Source organism: Durio zibethinus, chromosome 20, assembly GCF_047325235.1.
Source record: "Durio zibethinus cultivar Kanyao isolate XHJ-2024 chromosome 20, ASM4732523v1, whole genome shotgun sequence".
In the NCBI taxonomy this organism is placed as follows: Eukaryota; Viridiplantae; Streptophyta; class Magnoliopsida; order Malvales; family Malvaceae; genus Durio; species Durio zibethinus.
In genome coordinates this window covers 23630019-23643862 of record NC_143181.1, presented here as the reverse complement: position 1 = coordinate 23643862, position 13844 = coordinate 23630019, and the positions used below count along the sequence as shown (strand labels likewise).

General features: G+C 31.0%; 1 pseudogene across 1 annotated transcript in view; it reads left to right on the top strand.

Moving 5' to 3' along the window:
* The first annotated feature begins 305 nt into the window (after positions 1–305).
* The window catches only part of LOC111315201 (SCY1-like protein 2 A), a 42153-nt pseudogene continuing 28614 nt past the window's right edge, over positions 306–13844 (top strand). The window contains exons 1-2 of the transcript XR_016330585.1: positions 306–402; positions 11708–11724. The product of XR_016330585.1 is annotated as an SCY1-like protein 2 A (transcript). The remainder of the gene's footprint in view (positions 403–11707; positions 11725–13844) is intronic.

Below are 13844 nucleotides of genomic sequence, written 5' to 3'. Positions count from 1 at the left end.
TCAAAATGGATAAGGGTAAAAATTTTGTCCCTTTCACTACACTCTCATTTATTTCCTCTCTATATGAATGCATTACAATAACATTGAGTGACTACTAGGTTGGAAAATGAAGCCACTTCTTTCTTTTCAATATTGGATATACATATGTCTTATATTTGGCTTGTCTTTATATAAGATTAAAAAGTTTTTCTTGAAGATTTCACTAGTAATGTTAAGTGATTGAATTATATACCATCATGTTATGTCTTCACCTTCATATCATTTCTAATTATAGTGAACTTAAAAATGTTTTTACTTTATAGGAAATGAGTTTGTTGGAGGTGAAGTATGGTGTGCTTCAAAGTGTAGAATCGTTGGATGTTTTTCATAATAATACACGTCTTATTCATCAGGCTACATCACTTGAGATTACTTCTTTACCCTTTTGTGGGAAAGCATTTATTTACAACTAGTTGTAATCTTGTAATCTGTATATTTATATTCGTATCTTTAGAATTAAGTATTTGTATTCTTAGAATCCCTAGAATTAAGTATTTGTATCCCTAGAATTAATGACAACAAATTAGCATAGATAATCCCTCAATTATAGGATCAATTTTTGGAAGATTTAATTTCCTAAATTACTCACTAGTTAGCTTTATATAAATCTAAAGTGCTTGTATAAATCTAAAGAGCAATTTTTCAATATACATTTAGTTTTATTCTTAGTTTTTCACACAATTTTATCTTTTAGTTTTTCACATAGTATCAGAGCTTTAGGCTTTTCTTGGGAAGCAAAATTCAACCTTGATTACTAACTTTTATTTTAAGCTTTACTGAACCTTATTAAGGCCTTCATAACCATTTATTTTTTTGTTCTTTAGCTTTCATTGCCAAGAGTTATTTCTAATTATATCTTAAAACTTATTTTAGTTAAAAAAAAAGATAACATTGTCAAAAATAACAAAATCTACTATCACTACTACCCAATTTGAGAAAGTTTCAACTGGTAAAACTATTAAAGTACTATAGATGTCTTGGTAACAAGAAAAGTTGAATAAAGAGAAGTTAAGAAGTTGATAAGCCTATTAAAAACCCTTAAAAAGCCTATTGAGGTATGTTTTTTGGGTAAGGTCTCAAGTTTAGGTCAAATCTTTGATTCTCATGGATTAAATTCTCACTTAAGCCTATTATGAGTTCTTGGGTCATTAACTCAAGAGCCACTAACCACATGACATATTCCTTATAAAAATTTAATACATATACCTTGTGTCCTACTAATAAAAAAATTGTTGTTGCAGATGGTTCACTTACTATAATGGCAGGATTAGGAGATATTCAAATTAATCCCTCATTTATTCTTAAAAATGTTTGTCATGATTTATCCTCCTATTGTGAATTTCAAGACCAAAGTTTAGGAAAAAAAAGTGGGCTTTCTAAGGAAAATGATTAACTATATCATTTTGAAACATCAAATAATACAATTAATATCATGAATAATTTACTTTTGTCATTTTTTTCTAAAAAATGTCCTAATAAAGACAAAATCTAGCTTTATCATTTTCGTATTAGATGTGTTTTTTTTGAAACTTTAAAAAACATGTTTCCTTATTTATTTAAAGGATTAAATGTTGAAAATTTTTATTGTAATTTTGTGAACTTGCAAAGGATAGACGTGTGTCTTTTTCAATTAGTAACAAAATAAGTTCTACTCTTTTTTACATGATTCATAGTGACATATAGGGTCCCTTTACAATTCTTAATATTTTTTGTGCATGGTGGTTTTTTTTTTTTTTTATAGATGATTGTACTAAGGTCTCTTGGATATCTTTACTTAATTCTAAATCAAATGTGAATAATGTGTTTTTAAGCTTTCAAAACATGATCCAAAATCAATTTGAAGTGAAAATCAAGAGATTTACATTTGATAATGTAAGAGACTATTTGAACCAAAGTCTATCTACCTATTTCTAAAAAGAATGGATTATATATGAGTCATCTTTTGTTAATACTCCATAGCATAATGGAATGGCAAAGAGGGAAAACAACCATTTACTAGCCACAACCTAAGCTTTACTTTTCAAGCAAACGTGCCTATATCCTATTGGGAGAAGTTATTTTCACTGCCATACACATTATAAATAGGTTACCTTCAAAAGTTTTAAGATTTAAAACTCCATAGAACTACTCTCATGAGTTATCTTTTGTTAATAATCCATAGCATAATGGAATGGCAAAGAGGGAAAACAACCATTTACTAGCCACAACCCAAGCTTTACTTTTCAAGCAAACGTGCCTATATCCTATTGGGAGAAGCTATTTTCACTGCCATACACATTATAAATAGGTTACCTTCAAAAGTTTTAAGATTTAAAACTCCATAGAACTACTCTCATAATTCTTTCCCAACTTTAATATCACAAATAACCTCACACCTAGGATATTTGGTTGTACATCATTTGTTCATGTTCACAATCATAATAACGGAAAGTTGGATCCTAAAGCAATTAAGTGTATTTTTGTAGGGTATTCATCAACTTAGAATGAGTATAAGAGTTATCATCCTTTTATCAAAAAATTTTATATGTCTGTATATGTCACTTTTGAAAAAAGTAAACCATTTTTCACTCAACTTTATCTTCAGAGAGAGATTTTATTCATAGAAGATAAGGATAAAGACTTCATTTTGTTTAACTTCTCATTTTTTTTTAAATATTTTCACCCATTAATTCTTTTGAGTCTAAATAGTAAACCATTTTTTACTCAACCTTATCTTCAGGGGAAGACTTCATTCATAGAAGATAAAGACAAAGATTTCTTTCTGCTTTACTTATCCTCTTTTTCAACATTTTCACCCATTAATTCTTCTGAGTCTAAACCTACTGTTTCCTTCTTAACATTCTTACCCATTAATTCTTTTAAGTCTAAACTTATTTCTTTTGAGTCCAATTTAAACACTGAATTTAAGTTTGAACTCATTCCAAACACAGAAGATGTGAGAAAAGATAATATTATTCTTGATTCATTGAAGAAATTATAGATGTACCAAAGAAGAAAAGTTTCAGCTTTTAAACTGATACAAGTCTAAGAACCTGATCCTAATTCTGGAAATAAGGTAACTACAATCTTTGACTCTATATCTCAAAATAAACATGAATCTCTTAAAATTATAACTAATAATTATGATTTGCCTATTACTATTAAAAAAAGAACCAGAGAATGTATTAAGCATCCACTATACCCAATCTCTAATTTTGTGTCATTTAAAAAATTCTCACCATTCCACAAAAACTTTTTTGTAAGCGTAAACACTATTTCTATTCCAATTACATTATCTGAGGTATTATCTAGTGAAAAATGGATTAAAAAATTCTCACCATCCCACAAAAACTTTTTTGTAAGCGTAAATACTATTTCTATTCCAATTACATTATCTGAGGTATTATCTAGTGAAAAATAGAGGCCTTAGAGAAAAATAAGACATGAAAACTGGTAGAATTGCCTAAAGGAAAAAATTCAATTGGGTGTAAATGGGTTTTCACTATAAAATACAAAATGAATGGTATTGTTGAAAGGTATAAGGCCAAGTTAGTAGCTAAAGGCTACACTCAAACTTTTGCTCTAGATTATCAAGAAATTTTTGCTCCAGTTGCCAAGATAAATATTGTTAGAATTTTGTTATCCTTGGCTGCAAATTACAATTGGCAGCTTCAATAATTTAATGTAAAGAATGCTTTTTTACATAGCAATTTGGAAGAAAAAATATATATGCAGTTTTTACCAAGATTTAGAGGTCATTTAAAAGCTAACAAAGTATGCAAGTTGAAAAAAGCTTTATTATATAGCTTTAAACAGTCTCTTAAAATCTGGTTTGAGAGATTTACCAAAGTGATGCTAGCAATGAGATATAAGCAGAGCTAAAGAGATCACACACTATTTATCAAACACGTGGATTTAGAGAAAGTGATAGTTCTATTATTGTATATTGATGATATTATTATAATCAGAGATGATGAAAAAGAGAAAAAATCTGTAAAATAATGTTTGGTTAGAGAATTTGAGATAAAAAAGCTAGGGAGATTGAAGCACTTTCGTGAAATTGGAGTAGCTCACTCATGGCATGGTACTTTTATCTCACAACAGAGATATGTAATAGATCTTTTGAAGGAAACTAGGAAGCTCACACTAAACCTATAAATACCCCTATAGATCCTAATCATAAACTTGGAGAAGCTAATCATTTATCTTTCACATATTAAACCTGGTATAACATATGCTATGAGTATTATCATAATGGTTTTAGAGACTGCTAAACGAATTTGAAAAACAAAAGAAATGGAGTCACACTAATCTTTTTTTACTAGGTGTGATTAGCCACCTATTAAAACTTACTTTCTTAGTAAATTAAAATTTATTAAAAAGATAATTTTTGGGTCTACTATCGTAACAATTTTGTGTCCGCCAAATGAATTTAGAAACGAAATAACAAATAACGGAGTCATCACCAATCTTTTTTGGCTAGGTGCGATTGGCCGCTTATTAAATCATATCCTTTTAATAAAATCTTAAAATTAATTAAAATTTATTAAAAAGATAATTTTAGGGTCTGCGCAACAATCTGGGTTCGGAAGTTGGTTACGTATAGAGAAGGATTAGCACCCCCACAACATCCGTTTAAAAACGGTACCAATTAACTATGTGTTATCCTTTGATTTTGATAAAAAATAGTCCTATTTTCGATGTTTGAAAAATAATTTTCTTGATTTTTTTATTAAATTTAAATTTATTTTTTATTTATTTTTATTCGAGAAAAATAAATTAAAACTTTTTTATTGAAATAACTCTTAAAATATTCTAGTACGTTGGTAACGTTAAAAGAACTATCTCTCACCTAAAGATTTCTTAGGCATCGCTTCTTAGAATACATTAGAATCTCATTTTCGAAGGCTTAAATTTAATTTTCATAAAAAACTATATCATACATGCAATGTAAAATATTATCACGTTGATGCACACATTTTATTCTTTTTTTAAAAATTTTTATTAATTTTTTATTTAATATTTATTTTTAATTTAAACTTTGAAGAAAAAGGAATTTTTACTATATTGAAGATTTTTCATAAATATTCCAATACACTGGTAATATTTTAAAAAAAATCTTATCACCTAGAGATTTCTTAAAACATTTATACTCATAATACTTTTAGAATCCCATCATCGTGTAAAATTTTATTTTTTCTTATTTTTATTACTATTATTGTTAATAAATTAGTTAATTTTTATTTAATGTTAAATAAAAGAAATTTTTTATTATATTGAAAAACTTTTTATAAATACTCCAATACACTGGTAGTATTTAAAAAAAATCTTCTCACCTAGAGATTTCATAGGCATCACTACTCGAAGTACCCTTGAATCTTATCGTCGGATAAAATTTTTTTTTTGATATTTTTTATTATTTTATAAGATTTATTTTAAAAAATTATCAAAATTTTTTATTATATTTTATTATTTATTAATTATTATTATAAAACAACAAAAATTTTTTCTAGTAAATTTTAACATTTTAACATGCATAAATATTAAAAATAATAATTAAAATAACAAAATAATATATAAAAAAAATTAAAAATTTTTTTTTTTACTTGAACCGAATCAGTCAACGGTTCAGTCAACATCCAATTTGGTCTGACGGTTCGATCTAGTTTAACGATTTGAAAACGGTTCGGTTCGATCTGGATCGGTTCAACTGGACCGGTCAAAGGGTGAAAGAGAAACGGGTCACCAGGTCAAGTGCACGAACTCTGGGTCAGGTCACGAGTTAACACACGGATCCTCAAGGCTTAAAATAATGTCGTTTTGGGCATTATTGAAACGGCGTCATTTTGGTCTTTGGTAATTTCTATAAAAGTAAAAAATTTTCTCTTTCTATCATTTTTTCCTTTCTCTCTAACTCTCTCCCATTCCCAGAGCCTTTATCTCTAGGCCGTTGGCTGGTCATAGTTCGTTGTCGGTGGTTACCGGCCAGTGGTCAAAAAAATTCAAAAAATACGAAAATGCTCCCCTCGACTCCCTGAACCTAAATCTAGCCTTCGTTTCACTTGAAATTGTCTCAAATGGTGCAGATCTAGCTTGAAAGTTTTAGCCAAAATTTTTTTTTTATGTTTGTGTGTCATTTTTTTTATGCTGGCGCTAAGTTCTCCGTTCCAGAAGACTCTATTTCTAGAATTTTTTACCTTTTTTATTTTTTTTGTAGGGTATTTTTTTGACAAAATGCTTTTTTTTTTACAGTTTTTTTTCGATTCCCTTCCATTTAGGTAAGAAGCTCTATTTATAGAGCTTTTTGGGATTCAAATTCTAGATTTTTTAAGATTTGAATCTCATATTTTCAACTGAAATCTATGCTGCCTAACGTGTCAGGTGATTGCCAGTGGTGGCGGTTGCTGAGATTATGGACTTTCGATGATGGTGCATTTAATGCACCTATACCTTAGTCAAACTGAATCGTATAAAGGAAAAAAAAAAGAAAAAAAAAAATAATACTAAAACAAAATGGTATTACAGCTACCCCTCTTTGCCTATTTCTGAGAATTAGGAATAAGGCAAAAACAAACAAACAACCATTTTGTTCGAAGAGAAGAAACATTAAGCACAAAATCTTTTTTTTTTAGGGCTTTAAAAATTCAACAACATTTTTGAAAATTTAAAATGCTCCTTTGAGTAAAGGCTCAATAACTTTTAAAAATTTAAAAAGGCTCATCTAAGCAGAGGTTCGACAATTTTAAAAATCCATCTTGAAAAAGGCTCATCTCAGTAGAGGCTCAACAACTTTAAAATTTTCATCTTGGAAAAGGTCTTTTAAGTAGAGGCTCAACAACTTTAAAAATCTCTTATGTTCTCGAAACTGAGTTCTCATATTTAAATAAGTAAATTTTTCTCTTTTGAAATCTTTTGTTTGATTATTATCTTCATCCAAGTATCAAGATCTTATTTTTCATTAGGAAATGGAAAGTCTCTGTCATTATTATAACTGCTCATAGATGCATGTACTAAGTGCTCTAAATGCAATGCATGTAATGTAATCAAAATTATTTATTGTAGTAAAAAGGTTCTCAAAGTCTCTCGCTTTTACTTCTTTTATCAAAATTCTCAACAATTGCCATATGATCAATCTGTTCTTAACATCTGATCATTGTGTTCTTCTTTAACAATCTTTTTCTTCTTCAAAAGTCTATAACATCAATGTCTTGTCATGCTTTTCTCATCTTTTTTTCATTTGCCTTTGTCAACTTCTAAAAAAGTAATGCAGAGATATTTGATATTTGTTTTTCTTTTCATCATTTTAAGTTCAAGACAAACAAAATGCAATCACACATTTCTTTCATTCATTTGTATAGTAAACAAAAATATCATATAAGGATAAAGGAATGGATAGGCATTATTTTCAAAGGAAAGATAGCATATTTTAGTAAACTGATAATAAGTGCATGGCAAAGTGCTTGAGTTGAAACAAAAGTGCCGTAAATAATGATCACAAGATAATCATGAAAAAAATATTCTCATATTTTTTTTTCTAAAACTAAATCTGATTACTTTCTTGATTCTTCAGAGTTCATCAAACTACACTTGCCCCAATGTTGTAAGTACATCCAAGTTACCTTTTTAGGTTTTCAGCTTAGATGAGTCATTATTTTTCATTTTTTGACTTTTTTTTCTTTTTTTTAAAGAAAAATATTTCTTCACAGCATCTGAATTTATTAGAGTAGGCAAATCACCTTCATCCATTTCTGTCAAAATTAATGCCCCACTAAAAAAGGCCTTTTTGACCAAGTATGGGCCCTCCTAATTTGGTGTCCATTTTTTTCGATTGTCATGTTGATTTGGAAAGATTCTTTTTAGCACTAAGTCTCCTTCCCTAAAGTGACGAGGATGAATTTTCTTATCATGTGCTCTCATCATCCTCTTTTCATATAATTGACCATGACAAAGTGCTGATAGTCTTTTCTCTTCAATGAGGTTCAACTACTCATAACAATTCTAAACCCATTCTGCTTCCTCTAACTTAACCTCTATCAGGACTTTCAATGAGGGAATTTTCACTTCAATTAGTAGCACAGCTTCTATTCCATATACCAAAGAGAATGGGGTGGCCCTAGTAAATGTTTGGACTAATAGTCTATAAGAATGCAAAGCAAAAGGTAACTTCTCATGCCAATCTTTGTAAGTATCAGTCATTTTCTCCAAGATTCTTTTGATATTCTTGTTCATAGCCTCCACTGCCCTATTCATTTTCGGATGATACGATGCAGAATTACGATGATGGATCTTGAATTGAGTGCACACTTCATTCATCATTTTACTATTCAAGTTTTTGGCATTATTAGAAATAATTGTCTCTGAAAGCCCATATCTGCATATTATCTCTTTTTTATAAACTTGCATACTGTAGATGGGTTACACTAGCATATGATGCAACTTTCACCCACTTGGTGAAGTAATCAATCATCACAAAAATGAATCTATGCTCATTCAAAGCTTTTGGAGTAATGGGACCAATGACATCCATGCCCCATATAAAAAATGGCCATGGAGGAGCCAGAACGTGTAATGCTGATGGTGGAGCATGAATCTTGTCAGCATAAATCTGACATTTATGGCATCTCCTAGCATAATCAATACAGTTGCCTTCCATCTCAACCAATAATAGCCAGCTCTCATGATTTGCTTAGCCATCATATAACCGTTTACATGTGCCTTACAGATTTCGTTATGTACTTTTTCAATAATTTTATTTGTTTCAGCTGCACTGATACACCTTAAAAGTACTTGATCTTGCCCCCTGTTATAGAAGACATATCCATCAAAGAAAAAACTCATAGCCAATCTTCTAATAATGCTCTTATCATTGTTTGTTGCATGCTCTGGGCATTGCTGGCTTTTAATGTATTATATAATGTCATGATACCATGACTTCCCATCAACTTCTTTTTCAATGCCTAAGCAATGTGCTGGTATATCCTTCATATCTTGCTTTATGGGTTAGATCTTGATATTCACATTTATTTTAATCATTGCAGCTAGAGTAGTTAGTGCATCAGTAATTTGGTTCTCCTCTCTAGGCAAATGTTCAAACTGAACTTCTTCGAATTACTTGACCAACTCAGAGATGTAATTATGGTATCATATCAACTTGGAATCGCTTGTTTCCCATTCTCCTCGTAACTGATAGATGACTAGAGCTGAATCTATAAACACATCCAACACTTTGATCTTTTTTTCAATCGTTGCTTGTAGACTCATAACACAGGCCTCATATTCAACCACATTGTTTGCACAGTTGAAATTCAACCTTGCTGTGATAGGATAATAATGTTCACTGAGCGATATTAAAATTGCCCCAATACCATGGCTTAAAGCATTAATGACTCCATCAAAATACATCCTCTAAGACTTTTCAACAAGTTTATTTTCTTCAATGGCCATCACATCTTCATTAGAAAAATCCAGTTTCATTGGCTCATAATCTTTGGTTGTGCTATCGATAAAAAACTCGGTTATTACACTTCCTTTAATAGCCTTTTGAGTTACATAAACAAAATCATATTCTAAAAGCATAACTTGCCATTGTGCTATTCTTCCTATTAGTGAAAGCTTCTCGAAGATATACTTAATAGGATCCAACTTTGCTATGAGCCAAGTAGTATGATAAAGCATGTATTGTTAGAGCCTTCGAGTTGTCCAAGCTAATGCACAACACGTCTTCTTTAATGGTGAATACTTGGACTCATAATCAGTGAATTTCTTACTCAAGTAGTAAATTGCTCGTTCTTTCTTATTAGTTTCATCTTTTTGCCTCAGCATATATCCCATTGAATTTTCATGCACTGTCAAGTACAAAATCAAAGGTTTTCTCAGGATTAGCGGCACCAACATAGGTGAATTTCACAAGTATTCTTTGATCTTATCAAAAGCTTCTTGGCATTCGTCATTCCATTCTCCTGGATCATGTTTTCTAAAAAGCTTGAAAATAAGATCACACTTGTACATGAGTTGAGAGATGAAACGAGCAATATAATTCAATCTCCCTAGAAAACCTTACACTTCTTTTAAGGTACGAGGAAGAGATAAGTTTTGGATGGCTTGTATCTTATTTGGATCAACTTCGATTCCTCTTTTATCGATCAAAAAGCCTAATAGTTTTCTTGATTTGGCACCAAATGTACATTTGACAAGATTCAACTTCAACTGAAATTTTTTCAACTTGTCAAACAGCTTTTTGAGATTGACTACATGATCCTCTCTTTCACGTGATTTTGCTGTCATATCATCTATATACACTTCTATTGTTTTATGCATTATGTCATGGAAAAGAGTTACCATTGCTCTTTGATATATAGCACCAATATTTTTCAACCCAAAAGGTATGGCTTTGTAACAAAATGTCCCCCACATGGTCACAAATATAGTTTTCTCCATATCATCTCGAGCCATCTTGATCTGATTATAACCTAAAAGCATTCCATAAAGGAAAATGTAGAGTGCCTGGCAGTATTATCCACTAGAGTATCGATATGAGGCAGAAAAAAGTTATCCTTGGGACTCACTCTATTCAGGTCTAGATAATCGACACACATTCTCACTTTTTCATCTTTTTTAAGAACTAGCACTATGTTGGCTACCCATTCAGGATATTTTACCACCTCCAAAAATCTTGCATCAAATTGCTTTTTCACTCTCTTTAATTTTCAGCAGCATCTCCGGCTTCATGCACCTTAACTTTTACTGTACTGGCTTGTATTCTAGTTTCAAAGACAATTTGTGTTTTACAATATCAGTGCTGAGTCCTGGTATATCCTAGTAAGACCACACGAACACATCTACATATTCTCGAAGTAGCTCTTCTAGCTTTTATCTTTCAGTTGGTAAAAGAGATGCACCAACTTTGACCTCTCTTTTATTTTCATCGTTCCCCAAATTCACTAATTCAATAATTTTTTAGTGGGGTTTAATTGGCTTATCTTCATGTTCTATTAATTTTAACAAATCAAGAGGTAGTGTGTAATTATTCGAATCTTCCTCATTATGAAGTTCATCAACATGAATTAAATTTTTAAAATCAAAATTGAGATTATTGCTATGATTATCTTCGTGTTCATTATTCGAGACCTTGCAAAGGGTAAGATGAAGAGTGAATTGGCACACGAAAATGGAATGACAAGAAAATGATGAAAATAGAAAATGGAAAGAAAAATGAAGATAAAAATAATAGAAGAAATATGGATGCATTTTCAAGTCTTTTATTAAAACGACAAACATAAAGACACCACATAAGATCACCCAATGCTCATAAAAGTAATTAGGGATTTAAAGTTTCACAATACATTACTTTTTAGAAGTTTTAAATATAACAGACAACTCTATAACTCTCCAGTTATTTAGCTCAAAATTTGAAGGATAAGGGTGCATGAACAGCTCTTCATCTCACTTATTTTTTTCTTCATCATCTACCATTTGAATGGTTAGCTCAAAAAATTTTTCTATGAATTTTACATTTAAGGTTATAGGCAGATCTGGGTAAATATATCCTCTCGAACGAAAAGAATCATAGAGGTATGGAATTATCATGAGCTTTGACTCTGGCTCATATCCTTCAAAATTAGCCATTCTCTTATTTTTCTTATCATTCACCATTTTCATTCTGTCCCTTCTTGTTAGCTTATATCCTAAGCTGAATCTATCTTTCTTGTCATATACTGCTAGTGGCTTTGTGATTCCTTACAGATCCTTCAGCCACATATGCTACGTTAGCGATCTCGAAGGATCTATAAGAGCATTTTAGTACTTCATCTACTGATTCCACATAAAGAGTATTTATCGGTTGAGTTACCAATAAATCTTCTTCTCTTGCCATACATATTAGCTTTCCTTCAACAATGAATTTGACTTTCTAATACAAGGAGAATGGAACTACACCCGTCATATGAATCCACGGCTTACCTAACAAGTAACTGTATGAGGAAAAAATATCCATAACTTGAAATTTCACATTGAAAGTGCATGGGCCAATCTGTAATGGCATTTCTATATCTCCCAAGACCTCTTTTTAGGTCCCGTCGAAAGCTCAAACTATCATATAACTAGGTTTCATATAAGATCCATCTACAAAAAGTTTCACCAGAGTAGTCATAGGCATAACATTGATTGATGAACCATTATCAATCAAAACCTTAGCCATTATATAACTTTTACATTTAACAGTAATGTGAAGGGACTTGGTACTTCCTCAACCTTTAGGAAGAATCTCTTCATCACTAAAAGGGATATAGTTTAAAATTGTTAGATTGTCAACAAATTGTTCCACATATTCAACAGAAGCATTGTGAGATACATATGATTGATTGAGCACTTTCAGTAGAGATTATGATGTGACTCTGAGCTTAACAATAATGATAATAACGAAATTCTAGCTGGCATCTTGTTCAACTGTTCTACCACGCTATACTTGCTATGTTTTATTAACTTTAAAAATTCACATGCTTTGTTTTCAGAAACATACTTCTGACATTTTTTATCTGGGATAATTGCAAGATTATTCTGACTTTTTTCTTCATCTCTTATCTTTTCTTTCTCTTTCTTGACTTTCTCTAAGGCTTTTGGAGTATGACATCTCCCACTTCGAGTTATACCTTTTACGTTCATTATGTTCGTCGTATCTGAATTGACTACAATATCACAATCATACTTTCATGGTATTGCTTTGTCATTCTGGTATGAAAAAAGGCTAGAAACTTTAATTGTCACCACTGGTCGGGAGACGGGCTTTTCTAGCTTTAATGTCAAATTCTCATCATAATAGATAGTTATCGGTCTATGCACAAACTTATTTTTTGAATCAATGGGAAACACTTTAGCTTTCACTAACTCTTTACTTTCTTTGTAAAACTTTATCCAACTTATATCTATCAATTTATACACCTCTTAATGAATTGACGATAATTCTTGATAGAATGCCCCAAAGCACCTCTGTGATAATTATAGCTCTTAGTTGAGTTAATCACTTCATAGCACTTTTGACATTCTATTGACTTTAACATGTCAGCTTTAACCAAGATTTCAAACATCTTAGCTCTCAGAGTCTTAACTTCATCTATTTTGTTCTTCACATGGCTTTTTTACCAATCAATTAAGGCATTTATTGATGGTTTGATATGGTTCGATAAAGGATTTCCATTAATATTTGGAGTCCCTTATTGGTTGGTATCAAAGTTTAATACCCTTTCATTGATTAACCCCTGCACTTTACCCTTCAAAGCAGTACAGTTCTCAGTGGAATGACCTAGATTCCATAGTGATAATCACAATACGCATTAGGGTTGTACCATTTAGGAAACAAAGGTTTTAAGGGTTCAACAATAATAAGAGCAAGTAAATGTTTCTCAACAAGTCGAGGATACAAATCTGTGTATGTCATTGGAATGGGGTCAAAAGTGGATTTTTCTTGGGTATTTCTTGAAGTTCTCAGACCACTATTAGGACTAAATCTCCATTTTAGTCTTGTAGGTATAGCAAGACGGTTATAAGAATAAGTAGGTGTCCGAAAAGATGGCTGAAACTGAGGTGGATAAGCTGGTTGTTGTAGTGGTTGGTATGGTTGATATGGATGAGGGATGGATGTAACATTGTTTATGGAAAGGTAATAGGTTTGGTATATTGGTGCAAAGTAGAGCATGAAACCTTTGAACTGTTGGCCACATAGTTTACCACTTGTGCTTCATTCTCTTTCTTTTTGAGAGCTCCACCTTTCTTTGCTCCACTCGTTTCTCTTACATCAAACTTGCCATTCTTTATGGCACTTTCGATAATCT